The 27,656-nt window shown below is 38.0% G+C and overlaps 1 pseudogene; it reads right to left on the bottom strand.

The window, feature by feature from the left end:
• Positions 1 to 3,583: 3,583 nt before the first annotated feature.
• On the bottom strand, positions 3,584 to 27,268 carry LOC150021304 (transcription factor AP-2 gamma-like; annotated as a pseudogene).
• Between the last annotated feature and the right edge of the window lie 388 nt (positions 27,269 to 27,656).

Below are 27,656 nucleotides of genomic sequence, written 5' to 3'. Positions count from 1 at the left end.
TGTTTCTGGGAAGATGTTCTTAAGAATATCATAAAATAAAATATATGTTTAAAAACATTAAAAATAAATTACATTTTTTTGTGTAAAATACTTTGAAAAAATGATATTTAAGCCATATGCCTTTGCTTCTATACTTAAAGGAATTCATTTGCTAAAGAACTCTAAATTGATTATATATAACTTAGGCATCGATTATTAAAATATATTAAAGCAATGAATGCAGTCCATATGTCATAATGCCAACAAAAAATTACTTTGCTAAAGACTATAGTATAGTGGCAACAATTTAGTCTATATTTAGTTGAAGAAACTGGAGCAGGATCTTTACCTTATCTAGGTCTGGTTTAATAAGAACAATTGTTATAATACCGCATCTTAAGCTTGTTGTGAGGTTTATGTATAATAATTGTCAAAGGGTATTTAATATGGAGAATTGTTTTAAGAAACACTGCTTGTAACTATAAGGCATCACACATTAAAATAATCAATGTCATTTAAAAAATGAAAAATTCAATGTTCGCATTAACACTTCCACAAAAAGAACAACTGGAAGTACAAATTTAAATTCTTTAAAGTTTAATCAAAGACTTCCATGGTGCTTGCATTAAAAAGAAAACAGTGACTAAAGCTTTTGGCACACTGGGGAACTAACATACCTATCAAAAATCCTTGGAGAGTTGTGAAAGGAAAATATTTCTGTTGTTTTCAATGAATATATTTGTCACTTTAACAGTTTTAAAAATAACCTCTAAATGCTAAGCAGGAACAGTTAAGCACATTCAGCTATTCATTCATTTTTCCACTCAACAAATACTGCCTACTATGTGTCAGAAATCGTGCTAGACTCAAGATGAAAAACATATGGTCCCAGCCTCGGGAAACTTTTAATGTTCTCACAAAGCAAACTCTGCCAAGATAATGTCTCTAAAATTCTTGCTCTTTTACATCCACACCTAGCATCCAATCTTTTAAAATATCTACTTATAACATTTTTCAAATTGAATCTTCTAGGTTAGTTAGGGCAGAAAAAAACACACTGTGCAATAGCAATTTAAGTAAAATGTGCTAGTCATTTAACATATACTAGCAGTTAACAAGCATGTAATGCTTATGTGCTAAATTTTTAATCCACAAGAAAGGTTCTGTTTAACAAGTTATAAGAAATAGCCATTTTGAAAAATTTTATCTTATATTTATTTCACTGTACTGAAGAAATATCTTCATGGTCAATAACTGCCAATGTAAAATTTTTCTCACACCATTTTAAGTCCTTTTAAAAATCATCTTGGAAATTTCTTTGAGTGAATTAAGTCATATATCTATATTATGTGTTTGATATATCTGTTAGGTCAAAATTCACTTAAATTCTATGACCAGTTTTAAATATAAGAAAAACAAATATTGTTTTGACAACAGAATTTTGCTTTTGTTAGTAATATTTTAGCCACTAAACAGTTCATGTTGTTGGACATCAAAATATATGAGATGCCTGTTAAGGATGCCCCTCCTCATTTTCTGGAGTATTTTCATGAGGTTAAAACATTAATTTAGAAAAAAGAAATTCCAAAATGTAACTTTACTCATTTTCTTTCTAGAAACTCCTCAGAACAAGGTAAACTTAAAAGGAATATTAGATTTCAAAGTCCAAAACTAAGTACATTTCCCCTTATATATATATATATAATACATAAATTTATATATGTATTAACATATATTTATATATACACACACATTCGTATATGCATATCTGTCCAAATTATAATCAGATATTGTATATGGGAAGTGATGAATGAAGAGGAATGTCCATCACCAAAAATGATTATTAATAGGTATTTCTACATGGTCTAAATTATTGAGTTCAGCATAAATAAAATTTATAGACATGAAAATTTAAGAACTACATCATGACTCACACCAAGTGATTTTGAATGTGTTCCACTCAACATTCCATTCATTGAGTGTGTTGGTTCTGTTGTGTCTGATCTTAAGGCCATTAAACCTTTACAAATAGTTTCTTCCTAAGTCTAATTTAGAGAGGAAGAACAGCATCACAGATAAGGACCAGGCAAGCTAAAGAGCCTTACTTCAAATCCTGATTCCACCACTTACTTACTGGCTTTGTGAACTTCTCTGGGTCAAAATCCCTGTTTATAACTGGGATGACTCTTTCTCTTCCTCAAAAGAAAAAGTATGTGCCTTATGGCAGTATCATGAAGATTAAAGGAGTTAGTTTGATTTTTCAATGCTCATGGAGCCACAGCTATAAAAAATACCTTTGGCTTCTAGAAAATAAAATTGGTAAATCTAAAGGGACACTCATTGTTGTGTTTCCTATAAATCGTTGTTGTGACTTTTTCTTTTTTTAATCGAGAATACTTTTTATTGTAGAGGTCACAACAATGAAATTTGTGAATATTTACAGGCATGGAGTTCATTCCAAATCTCCATGACACCCCATGCACTGTACTGCACATTCCTGTGTGAGATCAGCCCAACAGGAATGAGACACCCAGTTATTGCTTCGTGAACAGCTTCAATTAAATAGAATCTTTCACACCAAGAATGGAGAGCACCAGACCCTAATTCCTAATACCCAGTATGTATATGAATAAAATTTGAATAAAACCTTAGACTGTGTTTTAGATGAGCCCCATCACCTTTAAGTTATTAAAACGAAACCCCATTTCTCAAAAAGGCATTAAGAAGTGCACCCGTATTTACAGACCCAATTAACTTATGCATAAATAAAATCTGTACACGTGACACAACGTTTCTCAAAATAACAGCACTTCCTCTCAGACTTGGGGATGACAGGCAGCCAAAACGTTTCATGCTTACCCTTTTCAAGTTTACTCAAACACCAAGATGTGAAATAAATATGCAAATAAAGCTTCGGTACCTTAAAGGAACATGCCATTCCAAAGAATCTCCCATTTGAGAGTTAATTTTCAAAGTTAAAAAGAAAAGGCACATAAAGTCATCAGCAGGCTTTGTTTCTACAAGTTTTGTAAAACCCGAAAGCCTCCTTTGAACAAAGGTTTTTTAAAGTGTGCCCGATACCACCTATTAATTAGTTGCTAAGTCGATAGACTCTGCCTTCTACTCTGTGTAGGATTTGATATCTGAAAAATGCTAAATTTTTTTTAAGATAAATATTTAGTGGGCACAAATGCCAGAAATTCCCTTAATACTGCAAGTTATTGTTGATTTGAATCAATCCAATTTGACATTTCAACAGCCAAACGTGTGGCGTTTTTGTTAGCTCAGGGGATGGATTGAAAAGGTTTGAAAACTTGTAGCACCACTTCAAAGACAAGAAAATTGGGGTTCAAAATAATAAAACATAAGCTTAATGACTAATGAATCAGTATTTGTCACCTTCTGATAACGTGTCCAACTCTTCAGCGCCAGAGAAATACTAAGGACTCCAAGAGCTCATGGTCAAGATCCGGAGATCAATAGATGCTTTTTTAATGGGAATGAGGGTAACACACTCAACTTGTCCCCCAGGCAAGAGGAGTTGGAGTGGTTTTGGAGTATGCTTTCCCTTTTAGACTCTTCAGTCCTTTTCTTCCCACCCATTTCATTTCCGGTGCTTCTCCATTTTCTCCAGGGTCTTGCTGGAATCGGCAGGGCTCCAGTCTCCTGGATTCATGTAGGATTTGTCCAGGATGAGCAAGGCTTCTTTTATGTAGTTCTGCACAGCAGACACAGCGGCCCAGATGGCCCGGCTGCCAAACCAGTGGGTGATCAGGCTGAAGTGGGACAAGCAGTTCTGAATGTTGGCCTCCAAGACCGAGGAAGGCCAGTTGTTCCCGTTGGGCATTCTATCTTGGTTCAGGAGGTCTGTAAATTCTTTACACACTTGCTGTGTGGCCAACAGCATGCTCTTCCCCTCGGCTATCTTGTTCCGTCCTCTGAGGTGAGGGCTGATTAAGTACTCAGCCACCGGCTTACTGGGGACATCAGGAGGGTCACTTGTGCAGCTTTCTGCCTCCTGGCTGGAAGATTCAGCCCAATCTTGTCCAACTTCTCTCGCAAGGACCGGCCTCCATTTTTAGATTTGGCTCTTCTGAGAACACCTCCCAGCAAGGAGACATTTAAGCACTCAGGCGGGGACAATTGCCTCTGGGCTTCAGCAACTATCACTTTGTATTTAGATGTGGAGCTCAGGAGGGACAATCTTCCAGGGACAGAGAAGAAGACCTCACTGGGGTTCATCACAGCCCCCACTAGCTCCTTCTGACAGGGGAGACCCAAGGGGTTCTTGGTCATCGAGATCGGGCCTTTGCGAATAACAGTCTGATCATGCAGAAGCAGATGTTGCTCATCCACGATCTGCACCTCCTCCATCTGTCATGAAGGCCCAGGTTCTCCGCCAGGCTTGTGGCATCTAAGGTATGCGCGTGTGGGAGCAGCAGGTCCGAGCGGCGCTGGCCATCCCTGTGGACGTTCATAGGGCCGCCATCCAGCCCAGAGATGTGGGGTAGCAAGCCGGTCGGGCCCCCGTGGTGCGAGGGTAAGCCAGCGCCCTCCTGACTCTGGCGGCTGGGCCAGGCCAGCGGCTGACTGCCAGTGGGTGCCGGCTGGTGGAGGGGGTTGATGGCAGCGGCATACACTTCTCCCAGATGCGAACAGGGGTCTGCCTATTGCGAGTAAGCCAGCTGCACTGGTAAGGAAGTGGAAAATAGGGTGGTGGCTGGTGTTCGGCGACTCCGGTATGGGAGAGGGGTGGCGCGGGGCTGTAGATATGCTCCCCACCGAGGAGAGGTGGGGGAGACGTGGGTTCCCATTGCTGCTCCCGTCCTGGCGATCCCAGGGCCCAGGCTCACACCTCCCACCACCTGCGTCTCCTTCCTCTTCCCGCTCGCCACTTCCCTCCTGCTGTGACTTTTTCCTATAAAAATTACTTGTTATCAAATCATCTCTAGTTAGACTTACCTAGTGATAAAAGCCCAGAGAAAAGGGAAACGATTTGAAAGAAAACAAAAGTTTAGTCAAGTTTTCAAATATTCTCAAATATCTAGACCTAGATATTCCTATAAGAGTTGAAATTAAACCAGGTAGATACTATTCTCACCTGCAGGCAATTATATGGCTAGACATTTAAATGTTGGCATATCATTTTTTATCATGCTTTTCAAGAAAAAAATGAAATAGTTATTAATTAATGGTATGACAACTTTGAGACAGTGAACGCCAAAAAGAGAATTAGCCAGCAGACCCACCCAATTCAGAGAGAACAGATTATGATTATGTTCCTTAACTTCCTGGCCAAAACTGAAGTTAAGAGACATATTTTAAAGATTGAATGAGGCTGTCTCTGAGTCTAGCACAAGGAGAATGGGAAGTAGTTTCTTTTTAAATTTACTTTAAGTGGCAATGCTGTGGGCCAGTTCCTGAATATGTTTAAGTAGTAAAAACACAAGGGCAATGTTTATTTCCTAGTTTCTGCAGATATATATCTTCCAGGTTCTTCACTTTAAAAATAAATTGTAAGAATTAGATCTTAAAAGATCTTAGTGCCGGAGGGACTTGAAATGTATAAAACAAAAGGAATCTCTGAAGCAAGTATGTTGCATCCAGGTTAATAGTGCACGTAGCTCTTCTCAAACTTGGCTGAATATACTGAAATAAGAATCCCTGTTAAACCTCAAATGGATTCAGGGAAAGTATAAATCTTGCTGTCCACACAAACCAGAATTTAGATAATTCAGAGAACTGCTCTAATGGAGCCAGCACTGTTCTAGATTTTTACATGTTCTTATCTAAGATAGCTGGCAGCAGTTAAGCTGAGCTTCTCCTTGGTATTGCTGCCTCCACATTCGTGTTGTTTGACAGAGCATCATGTGGGCACCTCATGCTAGGCCCTCATGCAAGTGGATAACAGCCCTCAGAGTCATGAGCAAATGTAAGTTTCTGATGTGACTTCCCCATTAGCCATCGAGATCAACCATCTCCCCTGCTTCCCAGTGCCTTCTAGTTATGATTTCCCTTAGATAAGGCTCCCTGGAGGTTATCAAACTTTTTGTGTGGCCTTAGCCCAGAAACCCCAAAGCACCCTAATAAAAGGTGGTCCAAGTCCTCCCTTCCTCCCTGCCTACACCATGCCTTCATCTTCCCATGAAACCCCCTAGGTCATGCCATGTACTTCCTCCAGGACCTGTGAGTAATGAACTCTCTATTCCAATTTTTTTTTTCAGTATGTAGTTGAACCATGGTTTACCATCTGGCACCCTGTGCTACACTTCACAAATGTTATTTTTAAAAGTCATAACGAAGTTTGGCAATTAATACTATAGACAGCACTTTCATATATAAAATAAGATTAATTTATTATGCTAATGCATAGCTACCATTAGATTCTAATTATTATAAATCTTTAATAATCCCCAAATTAAGGATTTCCATGGCTATATCCTAGGAACTTTTTCTGTCTTATTAAAGTAATTCTAGTGGATAGAAGTGAATAAAAACATCTGTTACAGTTAGGGAGAATACCAGGATGATTTTATTACTACTGTTAAGTGAAACTGGTTGAGTGAATCATATGCTTGGAACTTAGAATTACCTGTCAAAGGAACCATCAGAAACAGACCACACTGATTAGATTGATATCTCAGAGATATCAGAAGAATAGCTTGCAAATTTATTCTCAAGCAGATGTAATACAGTCTTTAAGACAAATGGAGACATCATAATTTTGATATGTATAGATATCTTTATTTATAATTTTTTCAGTGGTGACTTAAAAATAAAGATTATGTCACAATGAGTGGTCATTATAACTTTTATGTAAGAATTAAAAGATGCTAAAATCATTATTGAAATAAAAATAAACTATCTTCTATAATAGAAATACAAATAGTGCATTAACTTTTGCTGCATTTCAGATTCATGTCACCACCCTCAGTATATAATTAAAATAGTGTTACTCTGAGTGAATTTTAATTTATGAGTTGTAGAGTATATAACTCATATTGAAAATATATGAAAATGACATATTCTTGTCACATATATCATTTTGGGTTTGGTCCAAATACTATACACACACACACACATACAAACAAAGCCTATAGAACTATCAAAACACTTTGGGTGAACTTGCTTATGGTCATGGCATTTGAGTAAATTTTGTAATTTTTTTAATGGGTAGTGTGGCAGATTTGAGATAGTTCCAACTCTTTGTCTCCTCTAAAGAAGTAGAGCCTATGACACCAGGTTGGATTTGGGTGAGTGGTGTGACTATTTTAATTAATAACATACAGCCACAGTGATGCTGTGGGCAGGTGCTGGATCTGGACTTTAAGAGGCTAGGAGTGTCTGCTTACTCTTTCTTGAAACACTTTCTTAGGAAGTCCTGAGCCACAAAATAAAAATTCTGACTATCCTGAGATTATGAATCTGACTGGCACAGACAGATACCTTCTTTGGCAGATCCAGGCCAAGCTCAGCCTTTCAGCCATCCCCACCAAAACTCCAGGTGTGTGAGTAAAGCTACCTTGGACCCTCCAGACCACCCCATCTGCCTCTGGATACCAAGATGGCCCCAGTCAAAGCTACATGGAACAAAATAGTCCAGCTGAGCTGAGCTCTGTCTGAATTCTTGACCCAGAAGATCATGAGATATGATAAATTAAAAATGGGTTCTAAATCTCTTCCACTGCTTTGTTTTAATCGTATTTTCTATATAAGTAAAGGCAACAAAAGCATTTCTATCAATCTCAGATATACACGCACATACACATATGTGTGTGTGTGTGTGTGTGTGTGTGTGTGTGTGTGTGTGTGTGTATATATATATGACTTTCCAGCAGCTTTGGCTCCTTTTCAATTTCAAAATAACAAAAATATTACAGAATTCTCAAGAAAGAAAAAACATACAACAGAATAAAAGATGGGTATCTGCTTAAATGTCACCTTCTCAGAAAGGCCTTCCCTAACCAACCTACTTGTACATCATCTTCATTAATCTCATTAATATGCTTAATTTTTCTTTATTATACTTATCACTACTAACATTACATTAAATATGCAATGTTCACCTCAATTTGTATATATCACTTCCCTGAGTGTTCGCCATTTTATTTTCTGCATAGAATAATCACTGGCACCTAAAAGTCTCAAAAATATTTGCTGAAAAAGTAAAACTTTCTCTTCAGGTATTTTACCTGAAATTTACAAATTTTATTTTTACATATAAAAAAATGCATCACCCCAATATTTTTAGTTTTCAAGAAATGAGTAATATATGCATTTATTAATGATTATATTTTTAGAGGGGTTATATACTACAAATATTTATTCAGTATTCATCTGTATAACCAAAGCCATTTAGAAATTAACTTACTTCTATATATTGTATGAAAATTTGGTTCTCTCTGGAGTTAATAATCAACTATCATTTTTCCTCATCTTGATTTCTGTTTAATTTACATGACAATAAATTATATATGAAATACTAGTCCCTATATTTCATGTGGTTATCTGTATAATTTATGATCATGAGCATGTCAAGACATTTATTTTAGCCCATGTGAGTTTATAATACATTGAAAGGTTATGTTGATAAAATTAATTGTCCTATTTGACAAAAGGTAGAAAAATGTAGGCTTTTAAGAAAAAAAATGAAATTGATTTTTAAATGGCAAAACATGCAGTGGCTCCCCATTTGGTTTAAATGAACAGGCTATTATCAATCTATTCATAAAATCTCAGTGTGGTACCATTCCCCATTAATGTTTTGTGCAGAGGAGCTGGAGCTATTTTGTATGCTTATCTTTTGTTTTTCTACCACTTTCTCTTTCCCAGGTTTACATTACAAGAGAGAAGTTAGGAGAATAAAAGAAGAAGCCAACTGAGAAAGGCCACATAGATTTGACGCTTCAGGACTAGGAGCAGGGAGCACAAATCTTCCAGGCCTGTTGGCTTGCATGCCTAACAATACATTTCACTTTAAAATTTAGTTTAACTGCATGGAAGCTACATTATTACTTTCCTGAATTAATTTTTCTTCCCCATGCAACAATGACTGTTCTTATCAACTACTCTCATAATGGGGAGTAAACAACCAACCACTTCAGCAACATATATTATTAAGATTCTTCCTCTTTTTAGGCCAGCTGTCCCTGAAATTATATTTTACAAATACAATTCTACACAGCTCCTCTCAGTTGAACACAATAATGTAATTTTACTGAATGACTCTGCAGAAGGCCTAATTATTTCTTGAAGCAGGACTCCTGATGTTATTTTGCATTTAATTCATGGCCACATGCTGAAGGTTATTATCTGTACAGCAACCAATTGAAATGTTTTCTAAAGGTATTTCATGTACTTTTTAATGGGTGGCTTTTAAAAACAATTGTATTTTGCTTCTCAAACACACCTGAAGTTCTCAAACATAATAGAGAATTAAATTATAAGCCTTCTATACATTGAATTAAATACATTTTAATTAAAAAATATGTACTAATACTAATATTATTGAAAGTGCTCCTCTGTCATTCAATCAATTATTTATATAGTTTATTTTAATTAAAAATTGAAACTCTCTGTCAATGACTGGGAAGGGTATTATTCATTCATGAAGTCTTGTGAAAAGATCAATTAAAAATGATCTCTTCTTGAAATACCTAAAGCTTGTTTAGTTTTTTTTGTGACATCCATAATATATTGCCTTAAGTTGTGGTCATTTATTTTCACAAAGGCACATATACATATATGCATATATTTATCTTTCATTTAAAATTTTATCGATATAAATATACCACAATGAAAGTAGTAGTTAATATATAGCAAGTGATGACAATGTACCAGGAAAACATCATCATTTAGATACATTGGTCCTGAGTAAAAATGTCATTTTTATAGATATGAATTTCAAAACTTGAAAAAATTTAGTGGCTTGCAAAATGACAAACAGCGAATGGAGACCACAGAATTTTAGTAAAGAGATCTGCTATCACAGATCTAGCTCATAACATATTATGCTGACATAAATTTAGATTAGGTTTTCAATGAATGAGGCATGTAATTATTACAGTAGGTACATAGCTAGTTATTAACAAAGGAAGAGAGCAAGTAGAGCCAGACATCTAATTAAGCTGTGTTAATTAGGAAGGGGCAGCTTCACAGGCACTCCAGGGAACAGTTGCATCCTCCAACAAACAGATGCTATTCCTCAGTAGGCAGGAAGGACCGGTTTCCAATTGGTTAAGTGTCCTACCAATTTGCTAAGGTTGCGAGTGATCTTTGGTCAGAGCACATAGAGGAAGCAACCAATGAATGCATAAGTGGAACAACAAATCAATGTCTCTCTCTCTCTCTCTCTTTCTCTATCTCCCTCTCTCTCTCTCTCTCTCTCAAATCAATAAATTAAAAATAAAGGAGTAATCAGGAAATTTCTTTACTGGGTGCATGAGCAGTAGGACCCAAAATGGCAAAGTGGATGAGTCTAGCCTGGGAAAATATGGGAAAAGGATCAGATAGGATAAAGACACAAAAGCCAGGAAGATTCAGGAAAGAAATGGGATAGGGGGAGGACACAGACACAAGCCCACAAAAAGCCAGAAAACAGATTGAATAGTTTGAAAGAAAACCTACCCTCTCCCAAACCCAAGTAAACAAAATCAAAGCTTAAAAAAAGGCCTAGTCTCAGAGTCACTCTCTCCCTTTAGCAGCTGTGTGGGCTGAAGTACAGCTTCAAAACAGAACAGAAACAGAGATGGTGCTGGCCTACTAGAGCCTCAGACGCTGGGGTAATGGCATGGCAGCTCTGGGTCCTGGCTCTCCTCTGAGCTTGGTGGGGACAAGTGTGGGCCTGAAGCCCCAGAGGCTGGACTTCTTCCACAGCAAGAAGGAGCTGAGCCACTTGGTCATGGATGAGACATTGCCTAAGCCCTTCCTTTGCTTTTTGTGCTCCAATAAATCTTGCCACTATACCTCAAATCCTCCTATCCCCGAGTTCCTGAAATGCATTTCCTGAAATACTGTGGAAGAATCCTATTTCCTCAGGCAACATAGTCTTTTTCAAGATGTGTAGATTTTTTTGAAAGTGTTATCGTTATATGGGTAACATTAAAATATTCCATGTTAGGTCTTTAAAAAAGAGACAAAAACAACAGCAATACTATTAACAAAGTACAGTTCTAGAATAAAAGTTTAATACAATTTATCTTTCCTATATGATTTATTTTTATTTCCATGGAAATTAAACATAGTGTATTTTTCCTATAGATGGCAATACAAATGATTCACTCTCTGATAGAGTTATATTTTAGGGGATATACTGTCCTCAAAATTGAAGATGAAAGTGATGTTTAGCACAATAAAAAAAATAAAGTTGTAAATGGTATGGAACAGAAAGAGTTCCTCCACTGGACACTGACAGAGCCAAACACTAGATACTAGGAATTGCAGTGGAGAAATATTGGCTATTTTATTGCTGAATGGTTCTTTCCAGGAGAAAGGGAAGCTAATGCCCAAAAGCCAGAACTCCTCAATGGCATGTAGGTTAGAGATTATAAGGTCAACATCACAAGAAATCATGAGTTAGGAGTTCAAGGTCATGCTGGGAGCTGATTGGTCAGAAGTGAGGTAAGGGTAATGAATCATTTCTCTAGGTCTTGAGGACAGCTCTGTCTGGTCAACTATCTGATTTCATGGAAAGTAGCCAGGGGGTTGTTCTACCTCAGGGCTCAGGAACTGAAACATAACTGAGGTCAAGATGTTATCTGTATCCTACAAGAGGTCCAAACCATGTGACCGTCAGCCAGATTGGGGCTACTGTCTTCTGCTGCCTTCAGGGTTGCTGATTACATGAGGGAAAAGCTAGGTCTCTAAGGAGTATATATAGAGAAAGAGATGATTTTTAGAGTTAGGAATTAAATTTAATCAAAGTCATAAGGACCTTGGCTTCACAAATAATAGTATAATAGTAAAGTTAAAATATGAACATGTTTCATAGAAGAAAGCAAAGTGTCTTTCACTTTTCAAGTAGTTCTGGAATTCCAGCAAAACATCTCCATAGTCTATGTGTATTTTTTTGTTTCAGAATTATGTTTGTTGAAATGGCATTAAAATATACCCACACACCTCATAAATTCTATCATAGAGGTTTGTTTATAAGAATAATTAGCTATTGGCTCTGCCTGCAAGAATATATTTATATAGGAAACATTTAATTCATGTTGTATTTGCTTTTGTTGTGACAAGGGTAATTCCATACCAAGAAGACAGAAAAATATCTATGTTAATGAAGTTCACGATGAAACTATTTTTCTATTCTCTAGAAATATTATTGTGAATCATTTCCTTAGTATGCAAATGATATAAATCAACTAGTTGTGATATTTGTAATATTGTATACAGGCATGTCATTTAAATGTTTTAATTTATTAATAAGAAATTTAGAAAATATAATCAATTAGTAATTGACTTAAATAGCACTTTTTAATGGACATTACAATAACAGTGTAGTATAAAAATAAATATTGAGACCTATTCTGCAAAATGAGAGCCAAAGGAGAAGATATATGATTTGAGTAAACACCCTCAGACTGCAGTGTTATTAAGTATGTGATTAATATAGTTCTCTCTATGTTTTATATCCAGGTGGATAAAATGATAAATATAATTTATGAACTCATAAAAACATGAATATTTAAAATTTCTATTATAAGAGATTTATTACATTATTAAACACAAGATACTTTACATGTATGAAGAGGAATCCTGTGAATAAATGAAACTGTCATTTTAGGTTTTAATACATTTTAAAAGTATTTTTAAGTATTAGTGAAAAATAAATCAAATCAGATATATAACTTTTAACACACAGAACACATAGTCATTCTAAGTGTAAGAAATTAGTATCTTGTCTATGCCACAATAATGATGAAATCATACAATAGTCTTTCAAGTCATTTATATCACTTTACAGTGAGTGAATTATTCAGAATATATATTTTTGCAAGTACAATTAATTGTATAATAAAAGACCATTAATTTGAATGAAAATATTGCATTTTACAAAAGAGATGATGTTATACATTGGTTCTCTGCAATGAGTCTGATGAAATAGTTTTGTTACATAGTAAAAACTTTATCTCATCAAGTAACTGGTGTAATAGTCTTAGAATAAAATAAAACATTTGAGTAACTAATCTTTAGGTTAAATGAAAGGGGAAAATTAAACCTAGCACCCAAGCACTGAAGATACAATTATATTTTAAGACTTTTAAAAATTTTCCCAAATAAAGTGATCTTAGATCATATCACAAAGAAAATCTTAGTGTATTTTTCAAAAAAGAAATTTTAGAGACTCCATTCTTTAGCTAAATCAACAAAATTATACATGTTGAAAATAAACACAGAAAGTTAACAAAGTAAAACAAATATCTGTATAGAACTATTGTTTAAAATAAAAGCAAATTGGAGAATTCCAGCCAAGATGGAGATTTAGACTGACACACTTGGCCTCCATCTACAACTAAAAAGAAATACAACTACCTCAAAACAAAAGATAACCAGAAATTCCAGAAAATAAAACTACATGGAAGCCCAACATATGAAATTATAAACCAGCGGTGCTCATCTGGATCAGTAGGAGGGGTTAAAAATGGCAGTCCTGTCTGTGATAGCAGCAGGCATAGCTGCGGGACTGTGAGAAACGCCAGGGGAGCAATCCCGGCTACAGTCGACTCCCGGCAGCTCGTGACCCCAACGCTGGGGAAGGCAGCGCCCCCCATTGCCTCAGACAGTGAGGCCCAGAGGATGGGGGGAAGGATCCCGGTCTCTCTGAGAGTAACGGCAGGTATCCATCTTGGATCCCCGGCCCCACATAAAGCGCCGCAGTGTGACAAAAAAGATCTATAATCACCGCTGGTCACTGGGTAGTGACAAGTGCATGGGGCTCCGCCCCCTATAGCCTGCCCAGGAAGCAAAACTAAACACAAGTCTGTCAGAATGAAGCAGACAATGATTGAAATCCCGGTGATGCAGCTCACCAGGCAGCAGATAAGGAACCTGACAGACAGAAAAATAGAAAACCTTTCTGAGGCTCAGTTCAGAGCTATACTTATAAGGTGGCTTACAGAATTAACAAAAGATTTGGAACAAGACAGGGAAGGAATAAAAGCTACTCATACTGAAATGAATGAAAACACATATGAGAGAAATGGTGAGGAAATAAAATTCAGAGATCAAATCAACAAGCTGGAACACGGGGAAGGAACAAACAGTCAACCAGTGCCAAAAGAGGAAACAAAAAATAAGGAAAGTGAGGAGAGGATCAGAAACCTCTGGGACAGTTATAAGCAATCGAACATTTGAATAATAGGATTGCCAGAGGGTGAAGAAGAAGAATTAGAAGTTGAAAAATTATGTAAAAACATAATAAAGCAGAACTTTCATAACTTGGGGAAGGAAATAGACTTACAGGTCCAGGAAGCACAGAGAGTTCCAGAAAAACTGGACCCAGGGAGAACCACTCCAAGACACGTTATAATCAAATTGTCAAAAGTTAAAGATAAAGATAGAATCTTAAAAGCAGCAAGAAGGAAGAAAAGAATCATTTACAAAGGGGTCCCAATTAGACTATCAGCTGATTTCTCAAAGGAGACCCTGCAGGCAAGAAGGGACTGGCAAGAAATATTCAAAGGAATGAAAAACAAAAACTTACAGCCACGAATATTCTATCCAGTGAAACTGTCATTCAGAATAGAAGGGCAGAGAAAATGCTACAAGGACAAAGTAAAACTGAAGGAGTTCATTAGATCCAAACCACTATTATATGAGATCTTAAAGGGACTGGTTTAGAAGGAGGAGGATCAAAACTATGAACATTAAAATGGAAACTGCATCACAACAACAAACAGCAGAAGCTAGGGAATCAAAACAAAGGCAAACTAAGTAGGCAACGAGAGTGGATAAAGAACTATAGGTATGGGGAACATATTGGGGGAAGGTCAGGAAGGAGAGGGAAGGGGGAAAGGGAGGGAGATGGTACAGGAATTAAGAAGCATAGTAGAAGGGAATGGAATAGACAGGAAGAGGCTGAGAAGAACTATATGCACAACCAATGGACATGGACTAAAAGGGGGGGACAACTGGAGGGAGGGGGCCACCGGGTGGAGGGGAGCAGAGGGAAAAGAAATTGGGACAACTTAACAGCATAATCAATAAAACATATTTAAGAAATAAAAAATAAGATAAAATAAAAGCAAATCACGATGGATAACTACTTAGCAGCCAATATCACTGTAAAACATAAGATATGCCCAAAACTATGTTCAGAGGCACAAACATAGGTTTTTTAAAATAATAATATTTAAATAATAAAAAGGAATGAAAATAAATAAATATTACCATAATAGTGTTACTGAACAACAAGCTGGGGTCCTGCTGCCTGCCACCACCCTGTAGGCAAAATTCTGGAGGTGAAGGTTTGGTGATAAAGGAAAGGAATCTTTTTTCAAAAGAAGTCACTATTCCTATCAAGTCACAGCTTTAATCACTTAAGCCTATCAACTAAGGCTAAATTCTAACACCTGGGTTCTCCTATCTTTTTTTCCTGTTAGTTTCCATTGGGTTAATTTACAAACCAAAACAACATAATACACAAAAGCTACACAATTCCAGAAGAATGTCAGACTTCTGCCTCAAAGCCTGCTCACTCTGGAACACAAAAAGAATAAACCTGACACCCTCTGCCAGGCCAGCCTAATCCTAGGCGTGCCCAGAATTTCTTCCCATCCAAAAATACCATCTGTTGGGAAATGCAGGCAGCTGAAGCATGATCATCCAGGCATCCTTAAGGAAGAAGAGCTTGAGAGCCAGAGAGCGTGAGCCAGAGCCAGAGCCAGAGCCTGAGAGGCCCAACTCAAGAGCCAGTACAGCTCCTGAGCCAAAGAGCCAGCCCTATTTTTATTTCAATTGGCTCAGGAGGCAGTCAGCTTCTCAGCCAATCCTGTCCTACACTGCTTCCCATTGCCTCCACAAAGTCCTCCTACAGCCCCTCCTACTTCTCCCCAGTGATCTCAATCAGATTTCTCTGTATCAATAGGCCATACAAAGAACAAATTACACCTAAAGAAGATAGGAAAGTGATTCCAACAAAACTGAGGCAAAAATTAGTTATTCAATAAAAGAATTGATGTTTTAAAAATATTTTTTATAAAACAAATATATAAAAATTCATTCAATTTGATCTAAATTCATAACCATCATGAAATACTGGTTTTAAAAACATATTATAGTCTTTCAAATATCCTTAGCTGAATGATACCACCTGAGAAGTATTTTTTTCAGTCAAGTATTTTAAGGGAGAAACAAAATATTGCCAACAAGTCCCACCTAAATTTTAGAATTAGGAGAAAATATTATAAGTAGTTATTGTTTTGAAGCCACTGAATTTTGGGAGTGATTTGTTACAATACATAGCAGCAGAACTTCATTAAAACAGTTTATTCCTTTGAAATCCCTTTGTAATTATTTTGTTCTTTTGGATACTTTTCTTTTTTCAATTGGTGTTCAGTTTTGATCCTCAAATGCAGTAATTATTAAAATATTATATATAACTGGTAAAAACAAACAATAACAATAGAGAAATATTTCAATATATTATTGCATGTACTTTACAAGCACTGAAATCACATTTAGAAAGTATTTGTAACATAAGAGAGGGGCTCATGAGTTAATACTAAGTGAAAAAATTTTGATAAAAATCTTTATTTTGCTTTCTTGGCCATTCCATGACCTAATCAATACCACCTAAATCCATACTTTCTCCTACTCCATTCCTGCACCCAATCAGCTGAACATGAGTGGAGAAAACAGAAACTAATTGTTCTCATCTTAAATTGATGAGCATCAGTCTTGGTCTTCCAGACCTGTCCTATCTTAGCCCTAGTGCATTCATTCAGTTATGAAAAGGGAGGGATTATTTCAGACTGTCACATATGATGACTACCTTTCCACACCTACCCTCTTCACATCAACCCTCACATCCTCTGTCCTCAAGTCTATGCTTAGAGTTAAATTCTTGTATGTCTGACTAAAGACTCTCATGTCCTTTCTTTCTCTTGGGTATCATAGTTCTCCCCTCTTTCTTACACCAACAAATATTTGTTCTCCTTTAGGTCATTTCAACTAGCATTTAAACTAGATGCTATTTTCCCCAGTTAAAAAAAAAAAAGTAAAGTTTTATTTTGGCCTCATTTCCCACCTCTTCCTAAAGTAGCACTCGTTTTAAAAAAAATTCCCCTTCAACAATACTCCAAGAAAGAGTATCCTATTAACTCACTCACTCTAGTTCTTCTCCCATTCTCCCTTAATTCCACTCTAGCCAGGTTTTCTTCCTACTACTCCATGAAACTACTCTCATCAAGATCACCAATGTCCTCCTCATTTTAAATTCAACAAGCAGTTCCTATTTATCAATCATGCTTAATCTATCAGCACTAATTCAACAGAGCTAAAATTCTGTCCTACTAGACAACCCTTTATTGGCTTCTAGACCCCTCATTCTTTTGGTTTTCCTCCTCCCCGACTGGGTGCTCCTTCTCTGTCACATTTGCTGGTTCTTCTTTTCTCCTCACCCTCTTACTGTTGAAATGCTTCAGGGCTCAGTCCTTGGCCTCTTCTCTTTTTTAGTGTTATTAACATGTTTAATGTTTTATCTGGCATCATAGTGTAAAATATTGTTTTCTCCCAAATGTTATATACTGGACCACACTTCTCTTCAACCTGCACAATTCTGTATGCAAATCCCTCCTCAACTTTTTCATTTTAGGGTTTAATACACACCTCAAACTTAACATGTTTAAATCAGATACTTGGTCTTCTCTCCATCAACCAGCCCCTGGCTGGTTTGGCTCAGTGGATTGAGCGTCGGCCTGCGAGCTAAGTGTCGCTGGTTCGATCTTCCAGTCAGGGCACACCAGAGAAGGAAAACTCTGACTCCAAAAAACCTCCGCTGCCTTGCGGCATACCTCTTCAGGGGAAAGGCTAAGGAGAAGGGAAACTCTGACTCCAAACCTCCACTGCCTTGCGGCATACCTCCTCAGGGGAAAGGCTAAGGGAGTAAACCCCGACAGAAAATCCGGAGCCGGAGTTCCTAAGGCGGTTTGACGTTGTAGTCAACACCGGCAACTCCTGCGGCGCACCTGAAGCCAAGCTGTATTGACTCTGTCTTTCCCCTTGGATCCTTCAGCTGCGAAGAGAGGGGGGGTCTGCTGCATGGGCAACAGCTGGCCCTCCATATCACCCTGCCCAGGCTTTGTAGCTTCACTGGAGAGGACACTCCAGCGTCATCGCAAGATGTCGACTCAACACGGGAGGAGACAGTTACTGGTTATAAGCTCATCCGATTGGCGAAGGAAACGAGCGCCAGGGGTCTCCTCTGACGGTGGGAGAGGTCATCGCACCTCACTGGACAGCTACCGCCCGCCTCAAGCTGGGCAGCCCCCAGCCAATTAGGTGCCGTCTCGCCATGGCTCGCCTGCCCCACTGGGTGCGTGGGGATCAGAGAGGCGTCTCTTGAAAAGTGGGCCACAAAACACTCGCACCAGGCAATTCCAAGCAAACAACAAGAAAGAAGCCTCCAGCTCTTCGCCTCGCTAGCTGGAACATCAGGACCATGTGTCCCGGACTTACTGCAGACCTTCCGTGGATCAATGGTGCCAGGAAAACCGCCGTCATCGACAGGGAACTGGCACGACTAAACATCGACATGGCGGCTCTACAGGAGACCCAGTTGGCCGACAACGGAACTATCAGAGAAACCAACTACACCTTCTACTGGCAAGGGAAGTCTCCGGACCAACCAAGACAGCACGGTGTTGGGTTCGCTGTGAAGAACACGCTTGTTAACTCCATAGAGCCACCCACAGGAGGCACAGAGAGATTACTTACCCTCCGATTGTCAACAACTTTCGGCCCAGTCAGCATTCTTAGCGCGTATGCCCCAACCCTCTGCGCCACCACTGAAGAGAAAGAACAGTTCTACCATGCACTGGACGAAGCGTTATCCAAGATCCCCAGAAGTAACACTCTTTATCTCCTTGGAGACTTCAACGCAAGAGTAGGAGCCGACCACATGGCCTGGCCCACCTGCCTCGGAAACTTTGGGAGAGGAAAGATCAATGAGAATGGTCAGCGACTGCTTGAGCTTTTGTGTCACCACGGCCTGTGCGTGACAAACACATTCTTCAAGTGCAAAGAGATCCACCAGGTGTCATGGAGGCACCCCCGCTCCCGCCACTGGCACCAGCTTGACCTCGTCATCACCAGAAGAACAGATATTGGCAGCACCCTCCTCACCCGCAGCTACCACAGTGCAGACTGCGACACGGACCATGCCCTCGTGGTAAGCAAAGTGCGCATAATGCCGAAGAGGTTGCACCACTCCAAGATGAAGGGTCGCCCACGCATCAACACCAGTTGTGCCAGCAACCCAGTTAAGACCCAGCAATTCATCAACAGGATGGAAGATGCACTCTGGGAGGGAATGGCGGCAGAGGACATTATCGAATCCAATTGGCCACGTCTCCGCGGCGCCATATACAACTCCGCCATTATTGCTTACGGGAAGAAAGAGCGGAAGAATGCTGACTGGTACGAGGCTCACTGGGAAGAAATGGAACCCGTGATTGAGGCTAAGAGGAAGGCCCTACTGGCTTACAAGGCCACGCCCACTCCCAGTACACTTCAAGCTCTACGGGCTGCCAGGAGCAAAGTCCAGAAGACCGCCCGCCACTGTGCCAACACCTATTGGCTACACCTGTGCAGAAGCATCCAGGAAGCCACCGATATAGGCAACGCACGAGGAATGTATGAGGGTATCAAGAAGGCAACAGGCCCAATCCCCTCCAAGATCGCCCCCCTTAAGTCCAAGACAGGTGAGGTCATCACTGACCAGGAACAGCAAATGCGGCGGTGGACCGAGCACTACCTCGAGCTGTATGCAACGAGGAACACCGTAACAGACACTGCTCTTAACGCCATCCCAGACCTACCAGTCATGGAGGAGCTAGACACCCCACCTACTGCGGCAGAGCTCGGCAAAGCCATCGACTGCCTCGCTTGCGGGAAAGCACCAGGAAGCGACGGAATCCCTCCAGAAATCCTAAAGAGCGGGAAACCAGTCCTGCTACAGCCGCTCCACCATCTACTCTGTCTCTGCTGGAAGGAGGGTTACATCCCCCAGGATATGAGAGACGCCAACATTATCACCATGTACAAGAACAAAGGAGACCGCAGCGACTGCAACAACTACCGGGGCATCTCTCTCCTCAGCGTCGTCGGCAAAGTATTCGCCCGGGTCGCTCTTGCCCGCCTGCAGACCCTTGCTTCCCGCGTCTACCCAGAGTCCCAGTGTGGCTTCAGAGCTGGCCGATCAACAGTGGACATGATCTTCTCCCTACGCCAGCTGCAGGAGAAGTGTCACGAGCAGCATAAACCACTCTACCTCGCCTTTATCGACCTCACGAAGGCGTTTGATCTGGTCAGTCGAAGCGGACTCTTCAGCTTGTTACGGAAGATTGGCTGTCCACCACATCTGCTTGCTGTGGTCATGTCCTTTCACGACAACATGCACAGCACGGTGTCCTACAACGGCGCAACCTCTGAGGCCTTCCCAGTCAGCAGCAGAGTAAAGCAGGGCTGCGTCCTCGTGCCTACGCTGTTCGGAATCTTCTTCTCCATGCTCCTCCAATACGCCTTTAAGGACTGCAGCGAGGGTGTCTTCATTCACACCAGATCCGATGGCAAGCTCTACAACCTGGCCCGTCTACGAGCCAAGACCAAAGTCAAAGAGGTGCTCATCCGTGAGATGCTCTTCACCGACGACGCAGCCTTGACATCACACTCCGAAGAGGGACTCCAGCAGTTAGTCACTTGCCTTTCCCACGCATGCAAGGAGTTCGGACTAGCCATCAGCCTGACGAAGACGAACGTTATGGCTCAAGGCACGGGGACTCCCCCATGCATCACCATCGACGGATACACCCTGGAGGTTGTCAACGACTTCACTTACCTCGGGTCCACCATCTCGAGCTCTCTGTCAGTCGACTTGGAGGTCAACCGGAGAATCGCCAGGGCAGCCACAGTTATGGCCAGACTGAACCGGCGAGCGTGGAACAATTCCAGCCTCACTGAGAAAACCAGACTGCGCATCTACCAAGCCTGCGTACTCAGCACTCTCCTCTATGGCAGCGAGACGTGGACCACCTACGCAAGGCACGAAAGGAAACTCAACAGCTTCCACATGAGGTGCCTGCGACGCGTCCTGCATGTCGCCTGGCAGGATAAGGTTCCCAACACCGAGGTGCTGAAGCGAGCCAACATGTGCAGTTTGCATGCAGTTCTTAGTGAGAGACGCCTCAGGTGGCTCGGCCATGTCAAAAGAATGGATGCAGGCCGTATTCCCAAAGACCTCCTCTACGGCGAGCTAGCAGAAGGCCAGAGGATGACAGGGCGCCCAAAACTGCGGTTCAGAGACATCTGCAAAAAGGACATGGCACAATGCTCCATCAATCTCAACACATGGGAAGTTCAAGCAGACGACCACCTAGCCTGGAGGCTCGCGGTCAGGCAAGGTACGTCACGCGCAGAGGCTGCGCGCAACGAGGAGGCGGCCCAGAAAAGATCGAGGCGGAAGCAGCGTCAACAGCAGCAACAACAGCCATCTGCCTTCACCTGTAACAAGTGCGGCAGGGATTGTCACTCCCGAGTCGGACTGCACAGCCATTCTCGGCGGTGCAGATAGACTCTCAAGAAGCTACGCCATCGTCTCTCGAGATGGACGGCTGCCGATGATGATGATGGTTCATGTATTAGGTCTCTCTGGTACTGAGTAGTTGCTCAGTACACATTTGAACAAATGAATATATGAATCAAATTTTCAGGACACAGATACAGAAATAAGAGTACCAAAGGAAAATGAAGTGCATTAACATCTGAAGTGTAGTGACCCATAATGGTTAAAGGATGACAAAAACTATTATTTATTCTATTTCAGTTTTTCATAAATGTGTGCACTACTCTTACAGTGAGAGAAAATATTTAAAATACAACCCTCCTAGATTTTTAAGACAAATAAAGAATAAGATCAGTAAATTAACAAAAATACTGCTTTAGTAAATTAAATTATTAGAATTTATGCTTATGTTTATGAGATCTACAAGTAGAGTTACCTTATGCTCTATCAAAAACATAAAGACATTTCAATGAAGTGTAATAATATTAAATACATTTTTGAATGTATTTTTTACATTTATGAAAAATATATAGAAGGATTTTTATCTTGTTCATTGAGAGATCTATAATTTAGGAAAGTGAATGATAACTGGTAATAAGTATTTTTTATAAGTAAAATGTTACTTTTTTCCTATTAGATAAATTTATTTAAAATAATTAATGTTCAACATTTGTATCATTTTTTATATACCTTGATGTCTCTCCATGTCAATACTTGATTAAAAAAACTAAGGGGGACTGGGGATGGGTAGAGGCAGCTGGGAGGGGAAATGGAAATATCTGTAATAGTGTCAACAATAAAAAAAATTTTAATTTTAAAAAGCAAACAAAAAATAATTCAAATTATCAAACGAGTTTCTGTTAAGACAATATGTAACTTAGATTTTTGACCTATTCTAATACTTTCTCCACATTACTTTAGCAAAATGAAACACAGTTTTTCAAGTTGAAAAGCTGAGCATTTTTACCATGGGCCAAAATAGTCAGCTTTTATTACCTTTTGCGTTATATCTTCTTTATGTTTGTGCTCAAGGAATTACCCAATGATAACTTGAAACTGATGAGACGAAGGGACTCTAAAATTATAGTCTAGGCTACACTGCAAACAGCTCTTAGTGTTCTAAAAATTGCATGTGTCATCTACATTCCTTATGAAAATGAACATTGAAAACTTCATGTAAAAATAGATTGGATAACATGTGCTCAGTATGCCCAAATTAGGTTTAAAGTCTATATGACTTTTTCTTTCTTCTTAACAAAGCTGTGGGGCTTCATGCTTTTCAATAAATAATGATGTACAATTTGTACTACATGTCCATAAACTGAATGTTTGTTCATTTTTAATTTAGCAGTTTCTTTTAGAGGACAGTGATTATGAGTTTGGATTCCAGATTTGGGCTAGCTGTGTGACTTTAGTTTATTGAAACCTTTTGTGAGTCACTTTCCTCTTTGTAAAGTGGATATTAAAAATCACTTAAGTCATTGTTGCTATTTTGAGGATTAAATGAAATAATACATGTAAAGTTTTTGGAACATTTCCTGAGGCATGTTTTTAAATAATAATGACATACAATAATGGACCTATGCCTACATTGGGATAATTTTCTACTTCTGTATATACATGTTGTATTAGTTTGCAGGGGCTGTCACAACAAGATACCCGACAACAGAAAATTATATTTTCACAGTTCAGCGGGCTAAAAGTTCAATACTGGAGTGTCAGCAGGTTTGGGTTCTCCTGAGTCCTTAGTCCGTGGCTTGCAGATGGTCTCTATCTTACTTTGTCCTCATCTGGTCTTTCCTCTGGGTACAAGTGTCCCTGGTGTCTTTCCTGAGATTTTCTCTTCCAGTAAGGACACATTTAGATTACATTAAGCCCAACCCAAAGGCCTCATTTTAACTTAATCGCTTCTTTAAAAGCCCTACTTCTGAATGCACTCACCCTCTACAGTACTGGGAGTTAGGGCTTCAACCTATGAACTTTAAATTTGGAGGACACAATTCAGCCCTAAAACATATAAACAAATTTGACAAAATTCTCCAAACATTGTCCCCCATTATGTCAAACATTTTATAATCCTTATATTATTTAATTAATATAATCATCCTAGAAAAGATTTACTATTTATTTATTTATTTATTTATGAAGATTCCTACTTAGAGGAACTAAAAAGATGGCAAGTTTAGAATTCAGATTGTGAATATGTCATCTGTCCGACTCACTGGTTAGGTTTTTCTCACCACATTGTGGTCTGTCTTAAGCTATTATTGGTCAGTTCACTCACCAGACAAGCCTTTCAAACAACCATGTTTTCTGTAGATAATATTTTTAATTTTTGTTTGTTTTTAATTTTCTCCACTGGCTAAGCTGCTTTATTAATTTGTGTGTAGATGAAATCTTGCGGAATTTTATTTTCCTTTTTATTGGAGTAATTGATTTTTTAATTTATTAATGATTATCAAAATAAAAATCAATTGATCTTTCTTGCAACATTTACCATTTCTTCACTAGATTCATTGTAGCCAGGATTGTGCCATTTCAGCCTAGGTGACCATTTTGGATAATGGGGAAATACATTAAGATTGTCAGGAATTCCTGGAAAATGAGAATTATACAAGTTTATTGAAGATAAGGCTGAATGTGGCATAGAGTTCTAGATTCCATTGCCCTGTCTTTATCATTGCTGTGATCTCCTATCTGCTCACACTTCTAAACTAATATATATAGAGAATCAATACTACAGCCTTTAAAATATATATATATATATATATATAGATATATATAGATATATATCTATATAGATATATATATATAAAGGGTTTGTTTTGGGGGTGAAAACAGGACTCATAAATTAGGCTTTTTTTTTTTTTATTAATGGATTGTGAAGGTAGCACTGATTTTCAGAACATCACTGATTTCGTCAAATGTTGTCATTTCAAATGACTCATTTGGTGGGAACTGGTTTACATGCCAGTCTGTGGTCTCATCTAAATGTGTGCTCTCCTAATAATATAAACTTTAAAATTTTCTTTTCATGCTTTCAAGCCTTTTTTCTCCCCTGTGATAACACCACTGAGTACAGTGAAAGACATAATTTATCACATTAACAGCATTTTTCTGAAGAGAAGGTACAAAACTACTTTTATTTCCACATTGTATTTTTTTAATTCTCTTTTTTTTGTACATATTCCCTCTTCAGAGACCTTTTTTGGTTTGTTTGCTTTTTGCAATGAAAATAGAATAGTCTCTCCACTATATCTCTTTACCAGCAAGTCATTCCAGGTTGTCAAAACGCATGGCAGTTTGCAATTTTGATAATACATGACTTTACATTATGTAATCAGTATAAACTATTTAAAGCAGTGAGAAAGAGCCTAGCTGACTACTCAGAATAAATATCTCAGTAAAATATTATTTTCACTTAAATTTTATCATTTATGACTTGCTACAGTGGTAGTGTATTGGAATTTAGGAAACTCTTAAGATTTTAAATATCTGTGTTATACTGTATTCAGGGAGAAGAAATGTGATGTCTAAACCATTATTTCATTTTCATATAGAATTTGTGGTGACAATTATTAATGTGCATATACATAGAGAGAGAAGACTTAGAAGAATGAACACAAATAGTATTTGAAAAAATAAATACCATTTTACTTAGCTCTAAGTAGTTTTATAATTTTGTATATAATTTTAATCATGAGAAATTTACATACAAAAATAAGAAAATATATTAATCATTAATATAATTTAGAAATATATGTAACTGTAAAAAATATAGTTGAATTTTATTTGTGAGTCTCAACACTGAATTTAAGGTGGGTTGAAATTCAGACACCTCAAACCTAAATTTTCTGTAAGGGGAATTGTAAGTTATTTCTGGAGAAGTAGAAATGTGTTTTAATACTGATATACATTAATATTTTTCTGTAAAATGTATGTTTCAATATTAATAACAATAATTTTTGAAATTAAAACTACTTAATATTTTATCTTTACCAGTAACCATTATTTAAAAAATATTTTAAAGCAATTTTTCATTTATTCACTGAATCTTTCCCCTTAATGAAACAAAAACAAACCAATTTTTGAACATGGATTGAAAAATCTATGTAGTGAATCTAGGTTTGCATTTTATGTTTTGTTACTTCATGTAGTTTGTAATTAGGTGTATTTTATAAAATAATAATACTACCTCTTGTGATGTGGAAATATGATTATCCAAGCAAATGCAAAAACAGTCTGAACTTCATAAATTTGAGTTCCCCAAACAATTCAGTATAAAGGCTCCCAACTAGAAGACTATCTAAAGTACATACAGTGCCTCAACTCTCAGAAGTTACTCTTAATTGGATGTAAAGGGTAATTAATTGAAATAATGATTATAAAATGATTTGCAGTATACACAAATAGATTCAGTCATTTAAGCCTACAAATAGTTTTCCAATGTACAATAGCCATGTGTATATATTGTCCCCTTTAAACCAAAGCAATCTTTCATATTTGAAAGACTAATGTGTTTGGGGAGAAAATTACTAGTACTGAATGATTTCTATTTCTAGAAATTTATATTAAAATTATAACTAGCACACAAATTTCACCACACCAATCCCTCCATCATCAACATCATCACTATCATCATCATCATCACCATCTTCTATTGACACTTATTGAACAGTAAGTATAGAATATTATATGTGAAATTTCTCAGATTGAAGCCAATTGCACAGATCTGAATTAATACGAGAATTAGTATGCTTATTAAAATTTTTTCTCTAGATTGAAAGATATAGAGAGCTTTCATGTAGATATTAAGGATGTTCTGCAATCAATAAAAAATAGATTAACAGAGTATATAAAAATGTTTTTCATTTTCATTGTGTTCAATTTTTTATTTGAACTAAAATTCTATGAATGTTAATAAGTAAAATAAATTTAGGAGAGTATTCTAATTTATATGGGTTACACTCTGGACGTACTTACCTATATAGTTAAAATTATTGTTTTTATAATTAGGCAAAATTGGAATACTTCTCAAACTCTGCGAATAATATGAATTTGTGTTAAATTTCTAGAAATTTCTAAAATATAAAATGAATTTTTGAGGCAAATTCAAACATGTCAAACAAGTATGTAGTACTTCTATAGATCCTTTATAAAAGTTCTATTTAAATTTTCAAACCTCATCAAATCAAGTTAACTAGTGAACCAGAGGTTAAGCAAAAATAACATGGTTATAACATGGTTTCTCTTCTTGAAAAAAAGAGAAAGTGAGGGATGTATGCCTTACCCTTATTAGAAGGTATACGTACTCTAAGGCAGTACTATTACGAACAGCTGTTAGCCACCATGCATAAATTGGCTGTGAATATCTGAAATAGTTGTCTATAGTAATAGGAAATTCACGGTTATTTTACACCTTTTGAGAAGCTTTAGTTCCAGCCTATCAAAGCGCATTCTTTCCTGGAGGAAGCTCAGAATTACACGGCTTCCACATCTGCAGAGCATGTTGTTCTTCTCAATCATCTAACTGTACTAAGACCGGTACAATAAGATCACTGTTTTCAGGCATTTTCTCAAGCCATGTTTGCTTTCAGCAGGCAGGGGCGATGAGGGCAGGAGAAACAAAAGCGCGCTGCGCAGTCACAGGATTAGCGTCCATTTCTCAGCCGACCTAAAAGTAAAACTGATAGTGGAACCATGAGAAACTATCTTTGTTTTTAGTTTCTCAACTAGCTTGACCTATTAAAAAAGAAAGTTCTCTGCATTTTACTATCATAAAGACCTTCTTGCAATTTTTTATAGTTATAGCTTCCTGTAGATCTTTATTGAGGGAAATCTATTCAGTAAGTAGTATGAAACTCTGCTTTTATTATACAAATATTAAAATCAGTCA

The sequence above is a fragment of the Furipterus horrens genome, unplaced genomic scaffold (assembly GCF_987537825.1).
Source record: "Furipterus horrens unplaced genomic scaffold, mFurHor1.1.pri manual_scaffold_1, whole genome shotgun sequence".
In the NCBI taxonomy this organism is placed as follows: Eukaryota; Metazoa; Chordata; class Mammalia; order Chiroptera; family Furipteridae; genus Furipterus; species Furipterus horrens.
This window is presented reverse-complemented; position numbering and strand designations above follow the sequence as displayed.